The sequence below is a fragment of the Megascapheus bottae genome, chromosome 10 (assembly GCF_031878675.1).
Source record: "Megascapheus bottae isolate mThoBot1 chromosome 10, mThoBot2.hap1, whole genome shotgun sequence".
Lineage (NCBI taxonomy): Eukaryota > Metazoa > Chordata > Mammalia > Rodentia > Geomyidae > Megascapheus > Megascapheus bottae.
The window spans coordinates 45,020,359-45,036,335 of record NC_143518.1 but is presented as its reverse complement, the minus strand read 5'-3'; positions in this window follow the sequence as shown (position 1 = coordinate 45,036,335).

The window sequence follows — 15,977 nt, the reverse complement described above, 5'->3', positions numbered from 1 at the left end:
ATTTCAGATTTTTCAGTAATTTCCGCTGAATCAGTAGGGTTTTTTTGTTGCTGTTGTCAGTCCTTGAACTCATTGCCTGAGCATTGCTCTTCGGCTTTCCTCAAGGCTAGAGCTCTACCATTTGAGCCACAGTACCATTTCTGGCTTTTTTTTTGTGGTACTAAGGAATCGAACTCAGGTCTTCGTGCATGCTAGGCAAGCACTCTACCACTAGACCAAACTCCCGGCTGGGACCAATAATATTTTACATGTAGCTCTAACAGTTTTCTGTTTATCAAGAAATGCTAATGAGGGGCCAGGAGTTTGGCCTAGTGGTTAAAGTGCTTGCCTAGCATGCATGAAGACCCGGGTTCAATTCCTCGGTACCACATACATAGAAAAAAGCCAGAAGTGGTGCTGAGGCTCAAGTGGTAGAGCTCTAGCCTTGAGAAAGTCCAAGGACAGTGCTCAGTCCCTGAGCTCAAGCCCAGGACTGGCAAAAAAAAAAAAAAAAAAAGAAATGCTAATGAGTTCTTATTTTTATCAAAGAAAATCAAAAACAAGAAAGAATTAAATCATAGAGGCCTCACAACCTGCTATCTTTTAATTTTTGTGGCAAGGAAATGATTTACCATTGTCTTTATAATCAGAAATAACTATTGATTATGAATGTTTAAAATTACTATCATTTCTAAATGATAAAAATTTTGAATGATAAAAATTAAAATGATAGAAATTATAAATTATAAAAATATAAATGATAGAAAAGTAATATGAATTTTGTATGTGGAAATGAACTACCACATTTTTTTTTTTTGCCAGTCCTGGGCTTAAGCTCAGGGCCTGAGCACTGTCGTTGGACTTTCTCAAGGCTAGAGCTCTATCACTTGAGCCTCAGCACCATTTCCGGCTTTTTTCTATGTATGTGGTACCAAGGAATCAAACCTGGGTCTTTGTGCATGCTAGGCAAGCACTCTACCACTAGGCCAAACTCCCGGCCCTCACATTTTATTTTTGAAAGATGTGTTACCTTATTTTTTTTTTTTTTGCCAGTCCTGGGCTTTCAACTCAAGGCCTTGACACTGTCCTTGGGCTTTCTCAAGGCTAGAGCTCTATCACTTGAGCCACAGCACCATTTCTGGCTTTTTTTTTCTATGTATGTGGTACCAAGGAATCGAACCTGCGTCTACGTGCATGCTAGGCAAGCACTCTACCTCTAGGCCAAACTCCCGGCCCCTGTGTTACCTTATTTTACACACTTATATGAAATTATTTTATGTGCAGATGGGGAAATGCTCACCCTATACCCTATAGCTATACCCTATATTCTTTGGAGAATAATATTTTTAATAAAATATGACATTAAGCTCTGTAAAATAGCAAAATTCTATTTTGAGAGTTTCTTTCCCCGAAGAAAGTAAATTTCAAAAGTGCTGAGATGTTAAGCAATAATGAAAATAAAGGAATTAATAATTCATTAATGTATTAATAAATATTTCATTCCTAAATGGAGCCCTGGTTAGTGCATGTTAATTTCTTAGTAAGTGGAATTCTTTGAATGTTTTGTATATCTCAATTTTAAGTATTTAATATTATTGACCATAGGTTCTTAAATAGTGGTTTTTTTAAAAAAAATCACTAACAATAAAGAAAAGGGCAATTTGACAAGTTTAGTAAAGGAACTTATTAATAGCATAAGATATTTAAAGGCTAGAATATGTATCAGACACATCCTAAACTTGGTTACTTTGTTCTAATTAAAACTCTTTTCCCTTGAAAACCAGTGGTATTTCTCACAAATTATAGTCTCTATAAACCGTTAGATAGAAATAAATACTCAAAATTAAATCAGAATAAATGAATTTGCAACTTTAAAAAACCATAAAAAGAGTTGCTTCTTGGAAAAACTTAGCAAAATTCACAGACCCTTAGCAAATCTGACCAGAAAAAGAAGATAACACACCCAAATAAATAAAATTAGAGATGGAAATGGGAACATCATGACAGAAAAAAAGCAAGATTCACAACTATATAAGGGAATACTTTGCAAACCTTTATGCTATCAAACTGGAGAATCTGGAAGAAATGGAAGTGATATTAATATACCCAAACTAAACCAAGAAAATTTAAACCAACTAAATAGACCCATAATAAGTAATGGAATATAAATGGCAACAAATGACCTTCCATCCAAGAAAAGCCCAGGACCAGATGGATTCACAATGGAATTCTGTAAGGCCTTCATAGGAGAACTCACTCTAATACCCCTCAAACTCTTCAATGAAATTAAAAGCAAAAATTCTGCAAAACTCATTCTATGATGCTAGCATAACCCTCACCCCAAAACCAGATAAGGGACTCATGAAGGAAAGCAAACTATAGATCCATTTCTTTGTTGAACATTGATGCAAAACTTCTCGATAAAATTCTGACCAACCCAATTCAACAACTAGTCAAAGAAATCATTTTTTTTATAAAAGATCTTTCTAGTTTTTGTTTTAACTGTGTAAATATATTTCATTATACTCCAACTTCTCGTAGTTGATTTCAACTTTTCATGTTGTTTTGTTTTGCTTGCTTTTGTGTGGAGCTTGAATTCAGGGCCTTGGCACAGTCCCTGAGCTTTTTCACTCAAGGCTAACACTCTACCACTGTGAGTCTTAGTGCCACTTTGGTTTTCTGGTGATTAATTGGAGATATGAGTCTCATGGGGACTTTTCTCTTCGGGCTGGCTTTGAACTGTGATCCTCAGATCTGAGTATATGAGCTCCTAAGTAGCTAGGAACATAGCCGTAGAGCACTGGCACTTGGCTACCTCCTATGTTTTTAATAACTTTGGACATATTTGTTTTCCTTAACCATGATCCTCTTGATTACTCCCTCCAGAATAGCTGTAGTGCAGTGTGAGCCACTGTGCCTGGCTCCGGATCGATTGTTTCTTCATATTTTGTAATGTTGGCCTGGTATCTCATCTTTCGCAGAATTTATTTGTATATTCCAGGTTGAAGACATAGTTTGCTGCCTCAGGTTTTGATTTGCTCTACACAATTGAAATTGAAAGTGAATTGGAAGTGAAAAACAAATTTTAGGTTGATTCCATGACTGGCTTTGAGGGTAGATAGATTCTCATGGTTGTGATATTTGTGGCCAGAACTAGGACTGCTCAGAAAAGCCATCTTGTTAACCCCCTCAACTGAAGGTGGGTTATTTTCTTAACTGCTCTTTCATAAAGATAGCTCTTTTAGGATCCTAGTTTTATGAAGGAGGATTTTTAGTTCCAAACCCTGCTTTGAGCTCACCCCAGACATGTTTCTCATTTCCCTGATGGGCACTAAATCTCCATGGATTACCACGGCTTATAGTGCTAACTGCAATGGGGTGGTATTCCTGTCAGCTCACAACATACTTGTCTGATTTTCAGTTTTATTTCTACTTTCTGGCAACTGGGATGTTCTCCTCTTGGTGTCCTTAGCCATGATTTTAATATAACTTATTATATTTTGTCTGGTGTTCACAGAGCTTATAACTGAAAAATCTAACTGATATTTTAGTCTTCCTTATAGAATCAGAATTATCCCAAAGTTTTTTTATGTGCCTGCTGTCTAACTGGGAAGAAAAAATATACAAGAGCAAACCATCAAATCCTAAAAAGTTAAGTCAGTGCCTATATTTAAAAGATATCCCATCTTTGCCCACTTTTTTTTTAATTAACCAGCTTGGGTTTCTAAGTGCCAGGGAAGGCATCAATATAAAACTAAAGAAAATATAGTTTTGCTTTTTGATTTGAATCTTTACCTTTCCTTGTACTCTCTGACCCTCGTTATGTAATATAACTGGCATCCTTCTTTTCTACTTATAAATAGAAACATTGGCACCTGAGGTTCAAATGAAATGACAGATAGTAGGTGAGATCTCCCTATAGACTATAAAACAGGATGCTAGTTATCACTGACTACTTGCACGTAACGATAGGACAGAGGTTGTTGCACTTGCTTTTATTCTTTGTAGTTGAATTTTTCTGAGAATTATGGATCTGATCCACTCATAAACTTTGGAATGTTAAAATTCTAATTGATTACTTGATTATCATTTTTATATCCATAGAAGATAAATTTCCATAAGATTGAAGACAGAAAAAGACCTTTCTTTTTCTCATTGAAGAGCAAGACTCTTCTGCCAGGCTCTGGTAACTCATGCCTATAATTCTAGCTACTTAGGAGGCTGAGATTTGAGAATCATTGTTTGAAGCCAGCCCAGTCAGGTAAATATCCTAGATGCTCATGTAATCATTTCTTCTATACTAGAAGATAACATCCGAGAGGGTAAGAAACATGAATTCTTTCATCTTTGGTGCTGTGATCCACAACAAGCACCCAAGAGTTAGTACATGCTTAACTAACATTTCTGGAATAAGTGACTCCTGACTTTCTCTTTTTCTTCCTCATTCTCCTCCTCTTCTCTCTTCTATTTACATATTTACACCTTTCCCAAATGTTCCTACCTATGACAGATTTGAAAAGGTATAATAGCTGTATTTCTGCCACCTACTGGCTGGATATGGTATCTTGGGGAAGAGATATCAGGGCAGCTACATTTGCATACAGGAGATTCATTTCTTGTGTTTTGTACTCTCTAGGGCTTTGACTCATAAAGGAGTAATGTCATTATCACTCAAAGGATACTCCTCCTCACCCCCCCCCAAAAAAAAGGCTTTGCTTTTTGTTTTTTCCCTCTCTTCCATTAGGACTTGAGATTCTCTGAGTTTTCCCCCTACTTCCAATGAACCGCTAGAGGGGGCAGTGACATGTGAAGTCTCTTCCCTGGTCAGATGTATAGTAACCTGAGCCAACTTCTTCCATTCTGCAAACAGTCAGATGAAGGGATTGCCTGAGGTAACAGCACTGGTCAGTGACAAAATCAGGCATTACAGATTTCTGCTCCGGGATTCTGCATTGCAGTACACTCCTGCCGACCTCCAGTTGTGGGAAGGTTCTTACTGGATTCAGTGATATGGATCCGTTGTAAGGAGGCTGCTAAACTAGACTGCCAGTGTCATCATTCAAGTGTGTTTATTAATGATCCATCTATAAACGTGTTAGCTGAAGGGAGAAGGATAAGATAATGGGAAGTGGTGCTGACTTTCAGCACTTGTAGGGAACAAGATGCCCGACATAGTACTAGCAACTGTCATTTTGCCATCAAAGCAGGCTTTCTTTCCATCACTCTTCAGTTCTTCCCCTCCACCTTCGTTCAACCCAGAGGCATGGGCCAATATCATCACTGGCTCCCCATTTTTGCCCAATACAGTGATTTTTTTTATGGGATAATAGGAGTTCTAGTGGAGTCTATCAGAATGCTTGCTTGGGGTTTCTGAGCTTGAATCTGGAAAAACAGCTGTCCTGTTTTGAGGGTCATGTTTCATAGGCTATGAAGCTAAAGAACCACGGGCACTTTTGAACCAAAGACAGAAAGAAGGCTTGCAATGGAGGCAGAGCAGAGTGCTGGGGTTACAGGCATGGACGACCATGCATATCTAGGTTAACAAAGCTTATGAATCAGTAACATAATCTATTTTTTTTCTTTAAAGTTAGGTTGGGTTGGATTTTTTTTTTGTCACTCACAATGAAGAATTTTGACTTTTTGAAAGTTACCCAGAAATACCACCTCATTAAGTAAATGGACTCTCTGTTGTTACTATGGGCAAAGGTGTCTTCCTCTGACTGTGAACTTTAAATACCAGCCTTGTGCATGCAGAGTGATCAGCTCTGTTTCTCCTCCCTGTTGTCTCTTTTGGTTGTCTCTCCAACAAGGAAGAATATGGTAATGGGGCAAAGGCCACGACATGCCCTACAAGGCTCAATCCAGAACATTCAGCTTGAGTTATGGAAAGCAACATGGTACTTCTCCACTGGCTTGGGATGGCAGTTATGGGGTAACAGAAGAAACATCAGACAGAGCCTTGGGGGATAATCACTTGGTTCCTACTCTTGCTTTCTCTCTCTAACCCCAGTTATCAGGTTATAAAAAGTGATCGAACAACATGATCCAAAGTATCCTTTTGGCTCTAAAATTATGTTATCAAGAATGACTTAAATACTCCCTTTATAAAGGGCACATTTGTCCAGCTGTTGTACCTAAACAGAGTCACAATTAACTTCATTGTTTTTTTTTCTCATTCCCTCTTCCTCTCTTTCTCCCTCCTCTACCGCTCTTCCCTTCCTACCTCCCCTTTCTCCTTTCTTTCCTTTCCTCCTCCTTTTCTTTTTTCTTTTTTGTTGGTCCTGGGGCTTGAACTCTGGGCCTGTTCCTGGGCCTTGTCCCTGAACTCTTCAGCTCAAGGCTACCTCCTACCCCTAGAGCCACAGCTCCACTTCCTCTCCTCCTTTTCACTGCCTGCCACTCCTCCACCTCCATCAGTCCATAGAGCAAGCCAGGTGTGAAAGTATCTTTCAGACAAATCATTGCTCTGGCACCAAAGTGCCGCCCTGCTCTTCTTGTCAAATAATTTCTTGCCCAAAGGGCTGAATCCAAGATATGGCTGGGAAAGCAAATCCCTTCTTCTGTAATATTAATTACTGTGAGGCAGCAATTCTGTTCTTCACGGCCTGGGAAGAAAAAGCTCTCCTCATGTTCTCACCTCTGCCGCCCATGCTCCCTCTACACATCCACCTTCTGGGCTGTAAAGAGCCAGGGTTGCTAGGAAACCAGGCCTAGACATCGGGCAGTAGAATTAACAAGGGAAGCAGATCCTTTCTGGACTCCTGATCCAGTTTTAAAAGACTGAGTTAAAGTATATGTGGAGGTGGCTGGGAAAGGGAAGAGGAGGGCAGGGCAGGGGGCATTTCGGGAAGAGCTTATAGACCAGCAGATGTGCAGGTTGAGGCACTGCATGGATGAGCGCATGAGGTTGTATAGATGGTAAAGACACTAAGGCTAATTGCTCAGACGAGGAAAAGCGCCTGGTGACCTGGAGTGAGTACATCGATTGGTTCCCACTTCCCTTAGCCCTGACACAGCAACCCAGCTTTTCCAGGATTGCCAAGATCCACGTGACTATTTGGAGCTCTCCTTCCTGGTCCTGAACTTATCTTCAGGAAATACCAGTCCAATTGCATTTGTATCTCTCCATGTTACTGCTGAATAGGGATCCTAATGGGAACCCTTCAGGGCTCAACTTTAAAGACACAAAGGTACTCTGTTGAACTGGTCTTGCTCTTAGCCAGTGTCTGGCACGTGGGTAGAGTACAGTAAATGATTACTATTATGCTTGTTCTTTCTAGTGGATATTGACTGTTCTTTCTACCCCGTAATACTTTGCTTGGATAATTATTTTGAAATGATTATTGATGTCTTGACAGTGGACTTTTGTCTTTTTTTCCTATAATTTGTGCTATTACCAAAGGCTGAAGTCAGGGCCTCATGCTGTTGTTTGGCTTTCTTGTTCTTGGATGATGTTCTACATTTTGACCAACATCTCCAGCTCTGCTCTTTGAATATCTTCTATCCACCTCCCCAAAAGCTGGCTTTAAATTCCTGCATTTATCTGAGTAATGTACTTAGGGCCAATTCATTTCAGTCCATGGTATAACTCACCTCAACATTTTCTCGTATAACCCAAACCTGACATACCAAAATACCTAACTCTACAAAACATGAATCACATACAAGTTCCATCTTGCCAAGAAAAAGCCACCTCCCTTCCATGCCTGATTTTCAGTTGTGGAATATTTCAGGTTTGTGGAATGTGGCATGTGGCCTGTTCCAAAAATCAGTGCAGGTAGTGGGCGGGGAGGGGTGTCAACAAAACTCTCAGGTGAGTCAACTCTTAGCCGCTGACCTGTGGGCAGCTGCTTCAGACTGAGGTCACAGCTGCTGTTCACAGCAACAGCTACCAAGTGAAGCACAGTGGTGGCAAGCTTTGCATTTAGGAGGAATCATATCCTAGAATGATGTAATGTTTCCAGACAGGTGGTGGTTTAGGTCACAGGAGGTCTGACATCATCGGTAGCCGGGGCCTTCCGGGAATGCTGCCTGTAGCTACTTTGTGAGGCAGACACAGGAACCCAGCTCTTTCTTCTCTAAGAAAACAAAGCAGATCACAACAAAAGCGATGTGCCAGCTTCAAAAATCTGAATAGTCAGATCACAAGGGAGAAGAAAGAGAGTTGTAATACTTACCCTAGACGTGCTAAATGCTCACTCTTCAGCACTCAGACAAATTGATAATCACAAGGGCCTTGAAGGGCTTTATCTGGTTCAATTTACTGCCTCTCAAGAAGATCATACCAAAACCTCAATACCTATGCAGCCCTCCAGACACTCGCTGCAGAAACTGCTGCTAAGTGCTTCCATTGTCACTGTGGATAAGTATTTTCAAAATAATTTTCCTTGTTCCTTACTGTTCTAAGATGATGGGCTGTTTAAAGTAGCTATCGTACTTTGAACAGTGGGGTTTATAACAGATAGAGAAGGAAATGTTTGACAGCAACAGCACAGGAAAAGAACAAAAAGAGATAAGTTAAAGCATCTTGTCAGATTTTACATTATATGTGAAGTACGCAAAGTTTATTAGAAGCAGAAGACAAAAACAAAGCATATAACGAAGTATTGAAAGTACTCAATTTAATAGATGGTGGGAAGAAAGTATGCAAAATTCAAAAGACCTGCAGCACAAATGGCAAGACTTACACCCAAATCATATTAAAAACTGAAATAAGTGTAAATGAATTAAACTCATTAAAAGACAATGCTTGTGTCACACTGGACAAAAAGCAAGTATTTGTTTACAAGAGATATAACACTGAATAGAAAGGTACAGGTTAGTAACAAAAAGACAAGAAAATGTACATCATACAAGCACTAAATATAAGTAAGCAGAATATAATATAAAAGAGAAAGAGAGAAAACAAAAATAAGGGGGGGGGGAAAGGATCAGTCCTAGAGGTACATTGTTAATTGTCATTACAGATAAAAAGAATAGAGGAAATGGAGAGAAATAAATGATGAACTAATGTGAACTTTTTTCTTGAACTTGAAGGACATATGTCCCCCGAATAAAAGGCCCATAAGTGTCCAAAACACATTAAATTAAAAAAATTGAAGTTAGGAGCTGGCATAATCCTAGCTTTTCAGGAGGCTAAGATCTGAGGGTCACAGTTCCCAGTTTGAAGCCAGCCAGGGCAGGAAAGTCCATGAGACTCTTATTCCCAATTAACCACCAGGAAACCAGAAGTGGAGTTGTGGCTCAAAGTAATACAGTGGTAGCTTTGAGCAGAAAGCTCAGGGACAGCACCGAGGCCCTGAATTCAAGACCCACCCATGACTTACCAAAACAACAAAAAAAACCCACATTTTTCACTAGAATATCAGTTATAGAGCATGCTAAAAATCCTCAGAGATAAAAATACAATATTAGGCACAGATTCTGGGATGAGAGTATATCAGATTTTTCAATAACATGATTGGAAACAAGGGCTTTCCAAAGACAAAAATGTTTGTCAATCTATTATTCTATTCATTCAAGCTGTAATCAAAGAGTGACACTAAATAAAGGATATTTTTATCCATGTACAATCCCCAAATTTTACTTTCCCTTTCTGAAAGCCATTAAAGAAAGTACACCAACTGAGAGAGGAGCAGAGCAAGAACGAGCATCAAAGAAACAGAAGGTCTAACACAAAAATGAAGAAAATTTACAGGAAACAGAAGCATCCTAAATTCCTGACTTTCAACCCTTGGGCATCTTCAATTCCAATTGCGATAGAGTAACAGAGCAATCCAGGCATGACTTCCCATTTTCTACAGGTTAATTGGAGATAAGAGTCTCAGGTCCTTTTGTGCCTGGGCAGGCTTTGAACCTTGATCCTCAGATCTCAGCTTCCTGAGTAGCTAGGATTACAAGCTTGAGCCACCGCGCCTGGCTAACACATTCTTATCCTCACCCCTTCTTCATGCTATGGGGAGGACGTGGGTAAGCCCTGCACTTCTAAGTAGAATGAAAGCCACGTGCTAGGATTTTGTATGCAGAGACCAAAGATTTTGAAACGACAAGATCACTGGAAGAAGCAATATCTCCCAGAGCATGGATGTGAATGAGGTCATTTTCAGTGAGACTGTACCCAAATGTAGCATTAGATAGCATTAAATTGCACATTTGAAAATTCAGCCATTCTTACTACCTGCTTTTTCCCTTGTTGAAATGATTGGGTTTCTTAATGTACAAATAATCTAAGCTAATTACTGCCACCACCTTCATGTGTTTATCAAACTCCACTATACCCCAGATAAACATCTCCAAACACAGATATCAGTTTATACCAATGGAATGAAAACATGTCCCTGACACAGCCCCTTTCTTATTCTCCTTTGACTGTGACCAAGTGACAATCAACATATCAGTGAAATCCCCTTATATTACCCAGGGATCTCTCTTTTAGCTCCTCACCTGCTCCTACATTCTTGGTTTTCTTTCATATGGCTATAGGTGCTGTAAAGAAAATATAATAAATATTTTCATTTCTTATGCTGGTCTGAGTGTAACTTCCATAGTTGTAAAGAGACCCATTTTTTTTTTTTTTTGCCAGTCCTGGAGACTGAACTCAGGGCCTGAGCACTGTCCCTTGGACTTTTCTCAAGGCTAGCGCTCTACCACTTGAGCCACAGCACCACTTCTGGCTTTTTCTATGTATGTGGTACTGAGGAATCGAACCTGGGTCTTCGTGTATGCTAGGCAAGCACTCAACCATTAGGCCAAACTCATGGCCAAGAGGCCCAATTTTTCAAAATCAAAATGATCTTGAAATAATACGGAATTGTTTTAATAACATGGAAAAATACATAGTAGCTAACTAAAATATATTTTGAAAGTCATTTCTTAGCTAGCTTGTCAAAACACAAGGGAGAGATGGGAAGCAGTGTAGATGAACAATAAATTTTCATGTGACCCTGGCTCTACAGGAGGAAAGTATATTTCTGTTCACAGTTTTGAAAGTTTGAGCTCATGGTTTGTTAGTCCTGTTGCCTTGAGATATGGTGGAGAAAACCCATTCTTCTTATGATGAAGAAGTAAAGGGGAAGTGGGACTTAAAGCCCCATAATCCTGTTAATCGCATACCCCCCAGTACCTGAAAGACTTCCCTCTAGGTCTTACCTCCTAAAGGCTCCATCACTTCCAATTGTGCCAAGCTGGGGATTAATACAATACTGAGGTCTCAGGGGGCTGGGGATAGAGTGGGGAAGAGACCCAGATCCAAGGCATATCAAACCAATTACATTCATCATGCCTCTCTATTTTGAAGGAGAGACATCAATAATAGCAGTTATTCCAATTCTAACTCCAGTTCTAAGTATTTTATTGAAAACAATCTCACTTCCAAGAGTGAAATTATAAAAATGATATCCCTTTGCTTCATTAAATTACTCACTCTGCAAACGTTCCTTCCCATCTTTCTTTCCTTGGCTTAAAAAAACTTTTAGAAATAAATGAGCTGAGACATATTATTACTCTCTCCTGATTTTTCACAACTAATATTTAACCTAAGATCCTGGGGAGTTGGTGTCTGTTCCAAACAGATTGGATAAGCCAGCAGGAGGTTTTCAAAAAAGATGGTTGAAAAAAATTTAATTGCTGGCATCAAGAACAATTAACTTTCAGCTTTCCAGATGTAGGTGGATTCTGTCCACACATATACCATTTAAAATTTAATTTTACACCTTCAAGTTCTTCAAAAGAAGACAATTAATGAACTATAAGAACTGCAGACAATTTTAATTATTCACAATGCTCCCCCCTTTATATAAAATGTGCCACTGAAAAGAAGGAAGGGAAAATTTACCAAAAATTTGCCAGGCATTACTCTTCCTTGAATTTTCATAATCATCATGATAAGTGGTACTATTGGTGGTGATCTGATTGGTGCATCCAGAAGAGAGTCATAATTACTCAATCACTGAGTGGTGAAATTAACACAGGAACTCAGGTGTGTTTGACCTTCTGTCCTGCAAATTCCAGCATTTTCATTACAATCCTACCCAATGACTGATTCTTTTGATGACAGATTAACCTTATAACCTTGTCATTAAGCTGATAATCTAAAAATTCAAAATTCTTAGTAGTCCAGAAGCTGAAGTTTTGGAGCACTGGTGCAATGCCACAAGTCGAAAATTCTATACTAAACCTTTGTTTCATGCAAAAATTATTTGAGATATTATATAAAATCCCCTTCAGGCTCTGTGTATAAGATGTATATGAAATATGTGAATTTCATATTCAGATTTGTCTTATCCCCCAAAGATCTCTTATATATGCAAATATTGAGCCCCCCAAAACAAAAATTCGAAATTTGAAACATATCTGGCCTTGTAAGAGAAAAAAGAAACAGGATAATTACTCTCAGTGATACTCAAATATAATCATGGAGGAAGTGAACATGTTATTAGAAGCTATGCACTATCAATTATTAATTAACAAGGCAGACAACCTGATGGTTTTCCTATTTTTTAATATTCTAAACATAATAACTACTCATGGTAGGGAGTGCTCCTCCAATCTCATTACTTGATATATTTCTTTCCTATACTTTTTTTCTGGTGGCAGAATCTCTCTATGTAGTATGGGCTGGCCTAAAACTTGTTATATAACTCGGGCTAGCCTCAAACTTGCAGTCCTTCTGCTTTATCCTACTAAGTACTAGAATTACAGACAGGCATCACCACATCTGACTGTTATTCTTGTCTTTTAACACCCATACATATATGTGCATTTAGATTGATATATACATATATGCATATAATGTACTATATGTATAAATGATATATACCCATGTAGTATCAATAATAATGCATATATTCACTAGATGGGTTCACAATGGCCATCTATAGTCTGGAGAGCCAGAGAAACTGGTAGCTTCTCAGTTTAAAAAGTTAGAGGCTTAGAATGTGATAGTAGGTAATATGCAATGAAGTCTTTTAAGAACTTGATATTGGGGCCTAGGAGTTTGGCTTAGTGGTATAGTGCTTGCCTAGTATACAGGAAAATCTGGGCTCGACTCCTTGGTACCACATACATAAAAAATAAAAAGCCAGATGTGATGCTGTGGCTCAAGTAGAAGAGCTCTAGCCTTGAGAAAGTCCACGGACAGTGCTCAGGCCCTGAGTTCAGCCTCCAGGATTGGAAAAAAAAAAAAAGAACTTGATATTGTATTGCTTTTACAGAGTACTGTGGCTTAGCTACTGGAGGAAATATAGAGTAACAAAACCTTAGCAATGGTTAAAATTGATCAGGGAAGATCAATGGAACTGGCAATGACTATCCTTGGCTGAAACTGAAAAGAGAGGAAAGAGGTAATGATGGGAAGAGAAAATTATGAGTTGTGTTTATGATAAAAAAAATAACTGGATTGCCTGTGTGACATCTAGCAGGACATTGAGTATCCATCTGTTTGTAGTGGCATGAGATGTGACTGGAACAGGTATGTGGAAAGTAGAGTAAATAATGAATACAGGTGTCCAATCAGACTTCAACATGAGGATGAAAGTGAACAGGGGAATCTTGGGGAATGTCAAGCTGTTGTCATGGAGCTTGAACTCTGGGTCTGGGCATTATTCCTGAGCTCTTTAGCTCAAGGCTGTTACCCTGCCCCTGGATCCACAGTGCCACTTCTGCTTTTCTGGTGATTAATTGGAGATAAGCGTCTCAAGGTCTTTAGTGCCTGGGATGGTTTTGAACTGTGATCCTCAGATCTCAGCCTACTGAATAGCTAGGCTTACAGGCGTGAGCCACTGCACCCGGCTTAAGTAAGACACATTTTAAATAATATTCAACAACAACAACTAGAGAAAGCCTGTCATTGAAGCTAAGTAAGAAGACTTTCAGAAAAGTCAGAATAGTCAGAAAGGTCAAAAAGAAAGCAAGTGAATTGTGTTAGGGATTGGGAGTTGGTGTTTGCGTCCATTTTGTGTGACTATAAGAAACAAACCTGAGACTGGGGTCATTTATAAAGATGAGAAATTTGTTTTCCTCATATTTCTGAAATCTTGGAAGTTCAAGATCAGGGCACTTTCAGGTTCTATTATTTGCTTCCAAGATTGTGCCTTATTGCTACATCCTCAGGAGGTGACCACTGCTGTCTTAAGATGGCAGAAGATGGCAGAGCAAGCCAGAAGAAAAATATATGAAGCCTATTTTAAAAGAACTTTTATCTTATTTATGTGCAGAAGAGCTCTCTCAGCCTAAGACCCTATTTTTATTTTCTTTTTTAAAAAATTATGGAGCCTTCTACATGTATATAAACCAGATCTTCAGCCATAGGGGTTTTAAGGAAATTTCATATGTATTTCTGGGACCACTTAAGTATCCCACTTCTTCATGTCATTATATATTGGCTATTAAGTTTCAACACATAAAGTTGGGAGGTTACATCTCCAAACCATAGCAGAAGAGGTTTTGATGACAACAGTTAATATTTAACAACTAAAGAATGTTCCAATACTATTAACTTCTTCCCTTTAGCTTCCCCAGAGAACGGTACACATAGGAATATCAAATAATAATCATATTAAAATTTCATTAAAGGGCATACCAATGTCAATAACTCTCCATGCAGCTTTGGTGGTGATAAATGAATCTCTGAGTTAAGCTTAAAACATAAATGGGACTTCCTTTTATTTCCAACCCTTTCATACTTTAGGTCAAATCTAAAGCTTAGGATTGTACCTACCACTGGATAGCTACAGGAGGAAAGGATGCTGAGGTGAGTAAGACCTGACGGAATCTCCAGAGGAAGGGCCAAGTTCACTTATCCATGAAGCCACATGAAGTACAAAAGTCAGCGGGAAGGGGAGACATTGTTCAGAAAAGAATTATACTCACTACCTGACTCATGTAATGGTAACCCCTCTGTTTATCATCTGTACAATAATGATAAATATAAAAAATAAAAAAGTAATACTATGTGCTGTGACCTAAAGGAATTCTGCCATTCGGCCATTGCATATTCGGCCTCCTAAACACATGGGCAGGTCTCTTGAAAGACTACAAAACAAAGGCTGTCTATTGTATCTTATTCCTTTCAATGGAGGAAGCAGATTCTTTCTGCTCTCTAGGAAGTGAACATAAGTGCAGCTCAGACAACAGGATTTGGAAAACTGCACTTTTCTAAGAATAGGCCCTGTCATTCATGAGGACAGTCTGAAGCAGTGCTTGGTCAAAAGAATTTTCTGTGTGGATGGAAATGCTATTTAAATCTGTACTGTCCAGTATGATAGCCATTGGCTACGTGTGGTCATTGAACACTTGAAAAGTGCTTAGTGTGGCTGAGGAGCTGAATTTTACTTTTAACTTTAACTCATTTAAATTTGAATAGACCTGTTTGGGTACAGCTGATCCTATTAGACAGTAAACTGGGGATCATGTGAAATCATCTGGTGCACCACAGATGGAAGAGGTTGAAAATACCTAATTTAGAAATTAAGGATGCTAAAAAGATCTGAAAGGTTTTGAATAGAAAATTTCACAAATGACTTCATGTATTGAGGCACAGTTAAAACATAGGCATGTGTTGGGGGCTCATGCCTGTAATCCTAGCTACTCAGGAGGCTGAGATCTGAGGATCATGGTTCAGAGCTAATCCAGGCAGGAAAGTCTGTGAGACTTCCAGAAAACTGGAAATGGCACTGTGGTTCAAAGTGGTAGAGCACTAGCTTTGAGACAAAAGAGTTCAGGGACAGCACCTAGCCCCCAAGTTTCAAGCTCCCCCCCCATCAAAGCAAAAACCATAGGCACGTGGTAAAGTAGTTGGTGCTTGTAGTTTCATTTACTTCAGAGGCGGAGGCAGGAAGCTTGAATCTGAAACCAGCTTTAATTTCTGAATTAGGTATTTTCAACCTCTTCCAAGTTTACATGGATATGGTCTAGAATAATAGATCAAATATAGAGGGAGAGTCTAAAAAGAGAAAACAAGTATGCAATGAGTTCTGTGGTGTACCAGATGTTTTCACATG